Source organism: Orcinus orca, chromosome 7 (assembly GCF_937001465.1).
Source record: "Orcinus orca chromosome 7, mOrcOrc1.1, whole genome shotgun sequence".
NCBI classification, from domain to species: Eukaryota; Metazoa; Chordata; class Mammalia; order Artiodactyla; family Delphinidae; genus Orcinus; species Orcinus orca.
The window spans coordinates 65814500-65828133 of NC_064565.1; the positions used below are offsets into that span (position 1 = coordinate 65814500).

The following is a 13634-nucleotide window of genomic DNA, read 5'->3' on the forward strand; positions in this document are numbered from 1 at the left end:
GATGTTCACTGTATCTAAAACAGGGTGGAACATGAAGAGAGTGACTAAGATGCAATTTAAGGTTGCAGATTGTACCCTGATGAACAGTTTAAAAATTGTCCTATCAGGCAGTGACCTTTTTTTAAATCAAGGGCTCACAAATTTTTGTATCCAATTTCAAAAGGTTCCCAGGTGCTCTGAAACTCACCTGTAGGTCTGTAGAGTCCTTCCCCCCCAAGCAGTAGAGAATAATACGATCCAGTATATATTTTAAGAAAGATGACTCTGGTGCCAATGAAAGATGGCCTGGGAGGAGAGAATGATTGGAAGCAGAGAGATCGCAGGGACAGATATAAAAAATCTAGCTGAGACGACAAAAAGAGAGCGATGTCTCTGAAAGATACTTATGAGATGGAAGTGAGAGGATCTGGGCTGAGTTAAATGGGAAAGTTGCACATAAAATAGTTAAAAGTAACTGTTGTATCTAGCTTGGTTTAGGATAGATAGTCATGCCATTAACAAACACTAAAGGAGAGGAAAGGGGCAAGAGCAGAAAGATTATGGGCTTGATTTTTAGACCCACTGAGTTTCAGGTGCCCATGATATATTCCAATGGAAATGTCTGGTAGACAGTTGGAAATGCAGTCTGGAAAAGAAGTTAGCATTGGATAGAGAGAGATTCAGCTGTCTCTAGCAAATGGTAGGTTGAAGCCCTGTGGGTGGGTCAGGACCACCCAGGAGAGCCCAGACTGAGAAGACAAGGGCAGAGGAGGAATATCCGGTAAAGCTGCGGAGACGAGACTTGGGAGCAGCAGCAGCATTATAGCGTTTGAGAGCTTCCTGTTCTGAACGCCGCATACATTAACTGGCCTAATCCTCAGATACCTCTGTGAAAGGGCTACGTTTTACACATGAGGACCCCGAGGCACAGAGAAGTAAAGTAATTTGCACAAGGGCACAGAGCTAGTAAGTCGCTTTCAATGGTAAATTAGTGGTAGCCTCATTAAGTTGATGTGATTGAATTAAGACAGTTTTTGTCACAACTGTCTTACAGATTTAAATATAGATTGGTAAGCTTTGATGATAGTATTTCCTTAATTTCCCCCCTGCTCTATCAAGTAAATATAGTATGATCATCAGAATTCATGAAGAAAGTATGATCTGAGACTTTCATAAATTTCCAAATTCCTTGGCTTTTTCTCACATGAGTATTCTGTCAAGATACATGCATTTCTTAAACATAATTTTATTTAATAGGTTAAGTTTTCCCTGAAGTTTTCTCCCAATTAATAAGAATTTTTGGCATTAATTGGAGCACTTCCTGAAATGGTTTCATGAGTCATATTTTCATATTTCCACTTAGAATATACGTTGGACTCTCTTAGCAGTGATCTGAGACATCATCAAACTCTACATTCTTATTTTAATTTACCCAAAACTTCTCTTGTCTCCTTGAATTCATCCCTTCCTTAGAATATCTTCATTATATTTTCCCTTTTATCAGTACACCAGCAGTGGAGATTTTTCTTGGAGCCCATTTTCTCAGTGATTTTTTTATTACTTCATCAGAGTTATGCACACCAAGGAGGAAAGAACGATGAAGCCACACCAGGTTGACACAGCTGGACTATCTGCTAGACTGGAGTCAGCAGACTACAGTCCACGGGCCAAATGTGACCCCTCACATTTTTGTAAATAAAGTTTTATTGGAACACAGCTATGCTTAATCATTTACATATTATCTGTGGCTGCTTTCCTGCTACAAGGGCAGAGTTGAGTAGTTGCATTAAGTGGTGCAGTGCATGACCCACATAACCTAAAATGTTTACTGATTTGGACCTTCACAGTGAAAAGTGCTGACTCTTTCTCTGTAGCATACTACTTTTGGAAGATTAGGAATTGTCCAAAGCATATTTATAGTGCTTTAGAGTTAAGACAGTTCTCTTTTAAATAAAACTTTAAAGAAAATTTTACTCAGCTGAATAACAGAACCATTGAGTGGTTTCTGTAATATTTGTTCTTTGGGTCTAAAACAGATACAGTCAGGGGAATAATGAAACTGAAGACTCCTTTAAGCAATCTAGAATCAGAATTCTTAACTGTATAATCAGTCATCTGAATTTTTGTCAGTTTTAACAGAACTGTTTAATTTGGAAGAATTTCTTTTTCTTTGAATGCTCAGTAGATGCCAGGTCTTTCCTTGTGCTCAGCTTTTGGGATTTGCAGAAATATTACATTTCCCTACCCTCAGAGAAATATGTCTCAATTGGAACCAAGTTAAATACAAACCAAAAAAAATCTGGAAAAATTGACCTAGATCATAGATATGTAACAGAATGATAAAAATATGTTTTGTGTTGAGTACATTATTTTAGTTTATTAGCATGTTGACCATATCTTATGTTATACTTCAGTCACATTTCTGAGAAAATGAATGTGCTTTCTTTTCTTTTTTTTAATTGAGGTGTAGTCGACATACAGTATTATGTAAGTTTCAGGTGTACAGCATAGCGCTTCACAATTTTTAAAGGTTATATTTCATTTATAGTTATAAAATATTGGCTATGTTTCCAGATGTGCTTTATTTGCCATTATTTTTGTTAAGCCAAGAAATATGTGAGGGCAAATGGGATCACATTCTGCTCTGTCAGATACAAGTTCTTCACTTGTCCCTCGTGAATGGCCACTCTCCTCAGTAGTTCTCCCCTCCCTTTTTGGCTGCTGTGGCTTCTGAGGTCCTCTCTTGCATCTGGGTTTTCTTTCCTGCAATTTGTTCTCCAGGATCTGGCTCCCTGGAGCATGATCACATGACTCCCCTGCTCTAAACTCCGCTCCTGTTCTCTGTAGCCCACCCAGCAAAATCTGGTCTTTCACCAGCATTGGAGACCTTCCACCCTGTTTCAAACCTACTCTCTGCCTTTTCTTCCCCCACTGTCCTTTTTTGTACCCTGAACTCTGAGTACTGTGACTACAGTCTGCACTTTACCATCTCTTGATTTTCATACACATTTCCTCACTGTTTGAAATGTCCTTTAACCTCTGTGATACATGATAGGACTAATGAGATTAGATAGATTTCCAGGTTAAAAGTCTGCTCTTCAGGGCTTCCCTGGTGGCTCAGTGGTTGGGAGTCCGCCTGCCGTTGTGGGGGACAGGGGTTCGTGCCCCAGTCCGGGAAGATCCCGCGTGCCGCGGAGCGGCTGGGCCCGTGAGCCATGGCCGCTGAGCCTGCGCGTCTGGAGCCTGTGCTCCGCAACGGGAGAGGCCACGACAGTGAGAGGCCCGCGTACCGAAAAAAAAAAAAAAAAGAATTAATCTTCAGTGTGTATTGTCACAAGGAATAATCAGACTTGAACTTTATAAGCTTAGCACCTTTGGACTTCTGCCCCGTATGCAGTTTATGTGCAAGGTAAAACAAGGTCTTTTACAGTTTCTAATTAAAACAAAGTTTAGTTGCCACTTGGTTAACTTCCTGGTTTTTGAATAAAACTTAATATATTAGTCACCTGGAAATTTGGAATTTGAATGCGACAATAGAAATCTTTCTGTCCTAGTCAAGTTTTTGAAGCTGTACTGAAATGAATATTCCTCATATTTCTGGCTTCAGTAACTATCAGGGATGATTGATTACATGTGAACCATGTATTGATAGATCGGTAATTTTTAATGCAGAGCGGTCAGCCCCCCTGAAGGTTATAGAAGGCACCAGACTTTATAATCATGGTTGTTGTCCTTCTGAAAATTTCGCAGAATGTCCATATAAACATCATTTATAGTCTTAGAACCAGCCAAAACCCTTTACAAAGTACATATAAATAGAAACCTTGTAAAATTCACTTTTTAACTCTCACACTTACGCTGTGCAAGGAACTAAGGTCTGGTCCCTGTTTCCAGAGTCAACACAGTCTGTTAGGGGAGATAAGAGGTGTAAGCAGCAAGAAAGACCAGGACAATCTCACATTAGTTAGAATTGACCCAAGTACCAGATGTGATGAGAAGCTCCTTCTTTCTAGCTGGGAAAATGGATGAAAGAGTTGGAAGTTGTGGTTTTGAGCTGGGCTTTGAAGGATGTATTAGGCAAAGACTGTGGGGAAAGAGATGAGTGAAGGGGAAAATGATCCCCAGGACAAGGTCTGATTTACACAGGCTGGAGACAGGACACGCACACAGCGTGTGTCCTGTGGGAGGGGAAGGGGTCCTTAGGTGTGATTAGCAAGATTCACCCTCCCTCCTCCCTCCCCTCTGCTGCTGGATTGGAGGAAACCATTACCCCGTGGTCCTCTATTCTCCCTCACCTTCCCATTCGCTATTACAGGATGGTAAGAAGTTATGGTGAATAAGACTAGGGAAGAGGAATGGGGGTGGGAGTGTGCACAAAGAACTGCAGTAGAGCACAGGGGGCTCTTTACCATATTCTTTTTTTTCCCTCCTCTTTCAGTGTTCTTCCTTTTCCTAAGCTTGGCAGAATTCATCATAGGGAAGAGCAAAGAGAAGGTGGATAGGGCAGTTTCTGTAGCTGGCTATTCATATTCAGTCTGCCTATAATTCTATGAGATTAAAGAGCATGCATTGAGTAGTGTTTGCAGAAAATAAACATATAATGCTGAGCATACAGAAATAATCTTGGTGGACCCTAAGCCTAGTTTTCTATGTCATCATCGTAATCATCAGTTTTATTTAGGAATTGTAAGATGCACAGAATTTTCTTACAACACAGTAGAGATCTTAAAAGCTTTTTTTGTAGAGGTAGAGGGGCATTTAGAACAAACTTTTTTTTTTTTTGCAGAAAAATGGCACTTAAGGAGCAATCACAGCATAAAATACCCAGTAGACATAAATCTTTTGCACTTTTATTAAGTCATAATTTTTCAGAATGTGTGTGTGCTTTTTCTTCTCTATAAGTAGAAAGAGAAAAAACGAAAACAGAATGAAGCAGTAGGCTTGAAAAATAATCAAACCTGGGGAGTAAGTTTTAAAGCTGCCTTGTGAATAAACAAGGCTGCTAAAGAAAGGTCTATGGCTTGAAGGAAAAAACTGCTGCCACATTGCAGGGTCAGATTTTTTTTTTCCTTTCTCTCTTTGTTTTTTTTTAACTTAAAGTGAACATGTTTTATCTTCCCGTAAAATATTGTTTCTTTGCCTTCTGAGAAATTATGTCAGGTTGAACACTATGCTTTGCCAGTATAGTCAGCTCTTTGTGCTAGAGGATCGTTCTAGGAGTTTGGCAGTAATTCTGCTCTGTTAAGACAAATTAGAGACTAGTAATGGGTCTTTATCTGGGTATTGGTATTGTACATTTATATGCATGTGTGATGGAACCACTTCATAGTGACTGTTTTAAAAAACTTTTTGAGGTTTATTACATTTAATTAGAGGTTTAAACATGTTTCTGAAAAATATACCTCGTCTCCTTTTAGAAAATATTTGCTTTATAAATTGAGAGTTTTCTTACTCGCAGCTCTGGGTAAGATGTAAATGATACATGCTACTGATTGCTGAGGAGCTCAGTGGTTGTCTTTGAGATTACGTAGATTGAGCAAAGGAGGTAGAAAGTAGGGGGGCCATCCCTTATGAACTTTCTCCTCAGAAGATAAAGTGGAAGGAATTTTCTGTCAGCCACAGATGCTCGTGAAAGGTCTATGGAGATGTATCTATACAACTGTAATCTCTCTTTTTCAGCCTCTGTGCCTTCCTGCAAAAGATCAAGAGAAGGAAATCAAGGAGCCACTCTTATAACTTACCAGATAACCCCAGCAGGCTCAGTAGACAGACCAAGTTCCCAGGAAAAAAGCTACAGGCACTTGAGGATAAACTGCTTCCAACAGCTTTTAGCTTAAAGCTGACCTGGAAGGCTTTGACTCCCAATTACAAGGTGAGTTAGGAGAATGCAAGTTTAAAATCAAAAGCAGAGTTAGATTAGGCAATGCTTAATGATAGCAAAAGATTACTGAGATATTACCAAATCACAGGAACATGTTTCTATTTTTTATGTATATATCAGATGGAAAAATAAGACTTGGTGATTCTGGTTATGTTTAGCCATCTTAATAAAAAGTTCTGCAATATTTTTTTTAAGGATAGGAAGTAAAAAAAAAAAAAAAAAAGCCGAAATATTGAACGTTTTTCTGTCTACAGTTTGGCATCATGTGAAAATAAAGTGCTCCCCTTCCCTTCTGCAATAATAAACCTGCGCCTGAAAATGGCTGAAAGGTTATCCTCGCTTTCATTATATATGCATGACACACACACTCCTAAAATGCATACAGTTTTTATAGTCTTTCATAGTAAACAGGTAGACGATTGATTGTGATATTTTTACACATGAGGCTGAAATAAATATGATAACAGCAGTGCTCACTTTGGGGTCCTTGTCATCTTTGATATTTGAAGTTATTATTTTCAGAACCACTTCAGATATGCTGTTTGACATCTTAGGCCCAGTGGGTTTGGTCTTCACCGTTTGGACACATCCCTCCCAGTTATACGAAGCTTTCTACCTTCTGAGGTCAGTGACCCCCAGAGTGGGAGGATGTGCCATCAGAGCTCTTGGGGATCTTTTGCAACGTGTGTCCTCTACTCAAACCCTTATTTTCTCTGGAGCAGAAGGGCAGCAGTGGTGGTGGTGGTGGTGATAGTTCAGACATCTGTAATTTGCAAAATACTCACAGGTGTTCTGATACCACTTCGACCTTTTCCTTGCATGGACTGCTCCCTCTTGGTAGGACAGAAACCATGGCTTACTAATTTAGTGTAATCACTGTTATGTCAGAAGATTTCTGCTTATTACTGCATTATTTAAAGTTAAATTTTATTTATTTATTTAATTTTTTGGCTGCATCGGGTCTTAACTGTGGCATGCGGGATCCTCGTTGCAGCATGTGGGATCTTTCGTTGCAGCTCCTGGGCTTCTCTCTAGTTGTGGCGTGTGGGTTTTCTCTTCTGTAGTTGGGCGCATGGGCTCCAGGGTGTGTGGGCTCTGTAGTTTGTGGCACGCAGGCTCTCTCGTTGAGGCGCGTGAGCTCAGTAGTTGTGGCGCGCAGGCTTAGTTGCCCCGCAGCATGTGGGATCTTAGTTCCCCGACCAGGGATCGAACCTGCGTCCCCTGCATTAGAAGGCAAATTTCTTTACCACTGGACCACCAGGGAAGTCCCTTAAAGTTAAATTTTAAAGCACAGCTTGCAGACTGGTGGCCTACAGGCCAGATTTTAGACTATAATTTTTTTAATATGTAAAAGTTTTCTTTTTTAATATTGAGTTAATTGCCAACATCTCAAAAAGGAAACTTCACATAAAAAAAAGAAAAAAAAACCCCAGCAAAACAGATACCTGGCTTCTCTTGGAAGGTTAAAAATCTGGTCTTGTTACTATTTCAAGACCTGAAGTTTGCTAGTCGTTACCATTCCCTAAGTCTTTAACCCAGCCAGCTATACAGATTTGTGTTACCTACCTGGCATCTGTAGGCTTTTGAGGCCAAGATTCATGCTTTAAGCATCAATTTTGTCTCTCCTTACATGAAGTCAGTCCCCTGTAGTTTACACATAACACTCTCTTAGTCTTTATTCTCTTTTGGCATTTTATTATTTTATATAAAATGTGTGCACTGTGAGAATGGTGGCTTTCTGAGGTTAAACTAACACCTGCCAGGCTTGCCTACGAAGAAGGAAAACTTTTCCAAAACCAGGTGGCCCATGGTTCTTAGTTTGGAAATCTGATTGGCGGAGTGATACGGTCTGAATCATTTTTTCCAGACCTGAGGTCGTCATCTCAGAGTTTCATATGTCACAACCTAAGGGTTCCATTGCCTGATCTGACTGTTTTGGTCCCAGGGAGGTAAAGTGATTCATTGGGTTGGCTTCTTTTTGAATGACACCTATAGGCATTTAGAGTCCATCTTTTATCCCCTTATTCATTCTGGACACCAGAGTGATTCAGTGAGCTGTGTGCTACATGCGCAGAACTTTTGACACTGAGAAATCTCACCATCAGAATCAGATATACCTTCAAGCACAGTGGGTTGTAGTTAATCACAAAACTTCTCTTTCCGGCTTCCCTGGTGGCACAGTGGTTGGGGGTCCGCCTGCCGATGCAGGGGATGTGGGTTCGTGCCCCGGTCCGGGAAGATCCCACATGCCCCAGAGCGGCTGGGCCCGTGAGCCATGGCCGCTGAGCCTGCGCGTCTGGAGCCTGTGCTCCACAACGGGAGAGGGGAGAGGCCACAACAGTGAGAGGCCCGCGTACAGCAAAAAAAACAAAAAAAACACTTCTCTTGCCCCATCTTTGATTACTATATATTGTTGGGGACTGAACTACTTGCAGTAATGTTCCTTTTAATTTGATATTGAACCAAACTTTTATATAATAATAAAGAGCCTTGGGCTTCCCTGGTGGCGCAGTGGTTGAGAGTCCGCCTGCCGATGCAGGGGACACGGGTTCGTGCCCTGGTCCGGGAAGATCCCACATGCTGCAGAGCAGCTGGGCCCGTGAGCCATGGCCGCTGAGCCTGTGCGTCCGGAGCCTGTGCTCCGCAACGGGAGAGGCCACAACAGTGAGAGGCCCGCGTACCACACACACACACACACAAAAAAAAAATAATAATAATAAAGAGCCTTAACCATGGAAGCATTTTAAATCATAGGGCCCTATGGGCATAGCACTTCTCTGTCTACATCAGCTAAACTCAGCCATTAATTATTTGATCATAGTTTACAAATAGGGAGAAGCTGACTTGATCCCAAAACAGTGGTTCTTATCCCAACAACCCATTTTTCAAACGGATAGTGCCTGTTACTCAAGCAGATTTTAGGCCTCAGGATATTCATTTTTAATGTTGAAGCAAACAAGAAAGAAGCCCAACAGGACTGGATGTTGACTTCTGGTAGTTTACTGTCCTCTGGCTGCATTACTTTTGCTCTGTCTCATGGGATCTCTTAGGTCAGTATTGCCTAGGATCTCTTGATACTTGACCACACGTAAAGGTGAAATATACAGGTTTTCCCTGGTGGCGCAGTGGTTGAGAGTCCGCCTTCCGATGCAGGGGACGCGGGGGTTCGTGCCCCCGTCTGGGAAGATCCCACATGCCGCGGAGCAGCTGGGCCTGTAAGCCATGGCCGCTGAGCCTGCGCGTCTGGAGCCTGTGCTCCGCAACGGGAGAGGCCACAACAGTGAGAGGCCCGCGAACCAAAAAAAAAAAAAAGATGAAACGTACCTGAGTCTCTTTGACTATCAGGTTTACGTTCATGGAAATGAAGTAACTAGAAATTTGTCTCCACACATTCGAGGAGTTGTGACTTGACTGTATGAGAAAGAAATTAAACTCTTCTGAAAAGGAAAAAGCAGGTGATTGGCACCTCATTTCCTTAAGGAAATGTGTTTATTTTCATTCCTGTTTTGTCATAGGAATTAGTGTGTATGCATGTATACTCAGAAATGCTTCCAGGAAGCCCTTTATCTCTTTTTTCCTTGGCATTCCTGTTATTGGCTCCACATTCCACTTCCCTTAACTTCCTGAGGAAAGGACACCTAGGACTGAAAAAATGAAACCAATGAGGGCCATTATTGACATATAAAACGGGTTGAAATGTGGTGAAAAAGGTAAACCCAGTAAATCAGCTAGCCAGTCAGCAAATATGACATTGGCAAAAACTGGAAGAAGAGAAAGAGTATTCAACCCTGGCATGGCATGAAAGCTGACATTTGCTCCCTTTTACCTCTTATGAAGATCATGAGACTTCTCCCTCAGTAGTAGAAACGGAGAGAATATCCAATGAGAATTGGCAGTGCTGAGACCATTTTACTTAACCTCTTTCTTCAAAAGGTGATCAAATATATTTCTTTGTTCTTTTAGGGGGACAGTTCCTTTATTTCTTGAGGATCATTGTAAATTCATGGATTTTAAAGATCTTTATGATTTGATTAGTTGCAGTGACTTTTTTTTCTGGATGCTCAAATAAAACCTTTGTTCCTTGGGAGCCCCTTGAGATTGGTTCCTGTATATACATACAGAAAAGAGAACCTATCAGAAGTGAATCACAATGAATTTTCACAAACTGAACATTCCCATATAATCAGCACTCAGATCAAGATACAGAACATCCCAGAAGCATCCATGTCCCATTAGTTTTTTTGACACTGCTTTTTAGTTCAACAGGATACTTTAAGCTCCTCTTGTTCATTTCACAGTCCAGTCTAAGAATCAGTTATTACAAGGAGCTCCAGTTCCTTTTAGTAGAAAATGGAATTTAGAAGCCACAGTCTGGGCATTAAGGGTGCTCATTCTTTTTTTTTTTTTTTTTTTTTTTTGCGATACGCAGGCTTCTCACTGCTGTGGCCCCTCCCGCCGCGGAGCACAGGCTCCGGACGCGCAGGCTCAGCGGCCATGGCTCACGGGCCCAGCCGCTCCGCAGCACGCGGAATCCTCCCGGACCGCGGCACGAACCCGCGTCCCCTGCATCGGCAGGCGGACTCCCAACCACTGCGCCACCAGGGAAGCCCATGGGTGCTCATTCTTATCGGTCATCAGTGTTTCCAGACTTTTTCAGGGAACAGAGTTGGAAATAATTATATATTTAAAATAAAAAATTATGAGTTCACATTGAATTTTCAAAGTTAACTTTATGGAGTTTTACTATTATTTGATTTTATATTTGTAGCTCGTTTCTCTTCAAATGAATAATCTCAGCATTACTACTACTAATTGTTCTATTTTTATATAGAGAAAAAATGTAGAGTTTTATTTACCGTTTATTACTATCATTATTTTTGGTCTTTCAAATTTTATGTATGTGGTCAAAAATGAATTTCCCTCACCTCCATTTTTAGTATTTAGTGTTGATATATTTCTATTAAATCTTTAGTTCACCAAATAATTTGAGTTATTTGCAATTCATTACATCATAAGCAGGAGATGTTCCAGAAGTGACAGTGGGATTATTGTACTGTTTGGATGGTGGATCAATTTGTGCTGCACTGAATGCATTTATTAGTGTCCACCCTTCATCACAGTGCAGGTCCAGAAATAGAAGAAAGATAAATGTTCTAAATGAAACACAGAGCCTGAAAGTGCCCCAACGGTTTTGTCCTTCTTGCTTCTTTTTATCTGATAGATGGATATTTTATGGATGCTTACCTTGGAATGATTTCTTTTCCCTTGGTGAGTCAAGGGATCAAGTGCTTTGATTTTTGGATATATTTTGTAATATTTGACCTTGGGAAAAATGTAAGTGTTCATAGAGAATATAGGAATAGGTACTTTTCCCTCCGTCCGTCTGTCCCTTCCTCCCTCCCTCCCTCCCTCCCTCCCTCCCTTCCTTCCTTCCTTCCTTCCTTCCTTCTATCCTTCCTTTCTTTTTCCTACAACCAGGTGATTCCTTGAACTTGAAGCTGAGGGGTAGGCAGTGGGAGGGAAGAAGGAGAGCTGCATCTCTCCCGCTTTAGTCTTTTAAGCTTTTCACCTGTCTTCTCAAAATGTCTCATTTCCAAGCCTCCATAAGGTTGGAATCCAGTATTTTTGTCTTTTCCAAATATATTTTTAGGTACAGAAAGATGATTAATTAGACTTTAATTAGTCTAACTTTAAGGGTGATTTAAATGTTTCTTTGGACTTCTCTGGTAATGCAGTGGTTAAGAATCTGCCTGCCAATGCAGGGGACATGGGTTCGAGCCCTGGTCTGGGAAGATCCCACATGCCACAGAGCAACTAAGCCCGTGCGCCACAACTACTGATCCTGTGCTCTAAAGCCTGTGAGTCACAACTACTGAGCCCACTTGCCACAACTACTGAAGCCCGTGCACCTAGAGCCTGTGCTCCACAACAAGAGAAGGCACCGCAAAGAGAAGCCCACACACCGCAACGAAGGGTAGTCCCCTGTTGCCACAACTAGAGAAAGCCCGTGTGCAGCAATGAAGACCCAGTGCAGCCAAAAAAAAAAAAAAATTTTATTTAAAAAAAAATGTTTCTTTGTTGACTTTTCACATCAAATGAATAATGCCAGGAAGTACTGAGTGCAATAAATGAACAATACAGATCTACTTTGAAAGATTTGGCTTTCAGAGTGCAAGGGTTTATTAGGAGTAACAATTCTAGACTTTGTCTCAGTAAGAAGTGATTACAAAGATGGTAGACTAACACATAGGTTCCCCAAAACTTCAACTGTGTATGGCTGGTGTTAAATGTTTGAAATTTCAGAAACAATGACAGTTTAAATAGATGTCTTTTATCATGTGCCTTATATCACCCCTGTCATATCTAAGGTGTTTGCTCATTGATTCATCCAGCAAAGTGTATTGAATGTCTCTACTCAGTGTGTACCAGGCACTATTCTGGGTGCAGAGATCATAACAAGGAGAGCAGGAAACAGATGATGTCTCTAGGGATAGACAATAAGCCAATAAACAAATAATGTAACTATTGAGTGAAATAAGTGCTGTGAAGGAAATGAAAAGAATATTGTGCAGAAAAGTGGCAGGGCATGTGCCTATTTTGAGGCGACAGAAGCTGAGAACTGAAGGGTGGTTTGCTGACTGAATTTTCGTGTTTAGAAAACTAAATTTGAAAGTACTGTACAGTTTATTTAAACAATTGGGCTTCCCTGGTGGCGCAGTGGTTGAGAGTCCGCCTGCCGATGCAGGGTACACGGGCTCGTGCCCCGGTCTGGGAAGATCCCACATGCTGTGGAGTGGCTAGGACCATGAGCCATGGCCGCTGAGCCTGCGCGTCCGGAGCCTGTGCTCCGCAATGGGAGAGGCCACAACAGTGAAAGGCCTGCGTACCGCAAAAAAAAACCCAAAAAACATAAACAATAAATACATGTTTGGCATTTGAATTTATTTTCAAATATCTAATTTTTTTTTCAACTGGCATTATAAATTGTTGAACTTTAAGTTTAAAATCTCTTGTTTTGTCAGCTTCTAGAAACTGAAGGAAGTTCTGGGTGAGGGGTATACGGGAACTCTCTGTAGTAGATTTGTAACTTCTCTAAAAATCTAAAATTATTCTAGAATAAAACATTTAAAAGGAAAAACTGGCGAAGAAATACCAAAATTTATACTAAATCAAATACAGTGTGGCAAAGATGAGGAATCCAGACTACGTAGGAGGGGTCTGCAGGGAGAATGGTGGGTGTTGAGAATTCGTTACTTGGATGCTCTTATATAGACTTTTGTCTCATCACTCATTTTTGGACTAAATAAATTTTGCCCCCTTTCGTGCTTCTTTTCATCTTCTTAAATTTTATAAACTTAAAAAACCTTACAAATAGAGTTAGTTTACATTTTTCCTTTTGTTAAAAAAGTTTATTCATTTTCTTAAAATATTCTTGGACTACTTAGGATGTTATCCTTCAAGTGGAAATTAGCAAATCTTTTTCACATGTGGCTTTTAATGAAACTGGCATCATAAATAAAAGTTTTCTCTGATCAGAACAATCTTCTCTACCCTTTGTTTTATTAGTATTTTTCAATTCATGTATTTCTAAGCATAAAGTACCTTCTTTCACACATTAGAAGAAACAGAGAAACCTGAAGTTGGCAAGGAGCCAGTAAATTCAGAATCTCCTTTGTAAATGCTTTGCCAACTGTAGCATAGATTAACAGACCTGCCATGGGAAGCTCTTCGGTAATCTATAATCTTTGAAAGTACTCTCCAGTATCTGGTTCCA

At 40.7% G+C, this 13634-nt stretch overlaps 1 protein-coding gene across 6 annotated transcripts in view; it reads left to right on the forward strand.

Moving 5' to 3' along the window:
* Window positions 1-5602: 5602 nt before the first annotated feature.
* OSBPL6 (oxysterol binding protein like 6) overlaps window positions 5603-13634 on the forward strand; it is a 121938-nt gene continuing 113906 nt past the window's right edge. For 2 of the 6 annotated variants that reach the window (XM_049712226.1, XM_049712230.1), the window contains exon 1: window positions 5605-5851. The gene's annotated coding sequence lies outside the window, so the exon portion shown is untranslated. Of the gene's footprint in view, window positions 5852-6382; window positions 6485-13634 lie in introns of all 6 variants that reach the window. The other 4 variants (XM_049712221.1, XM_049712222.1, XM_004267368.4 and 1 more) reach the window with 4 other exon arrangements.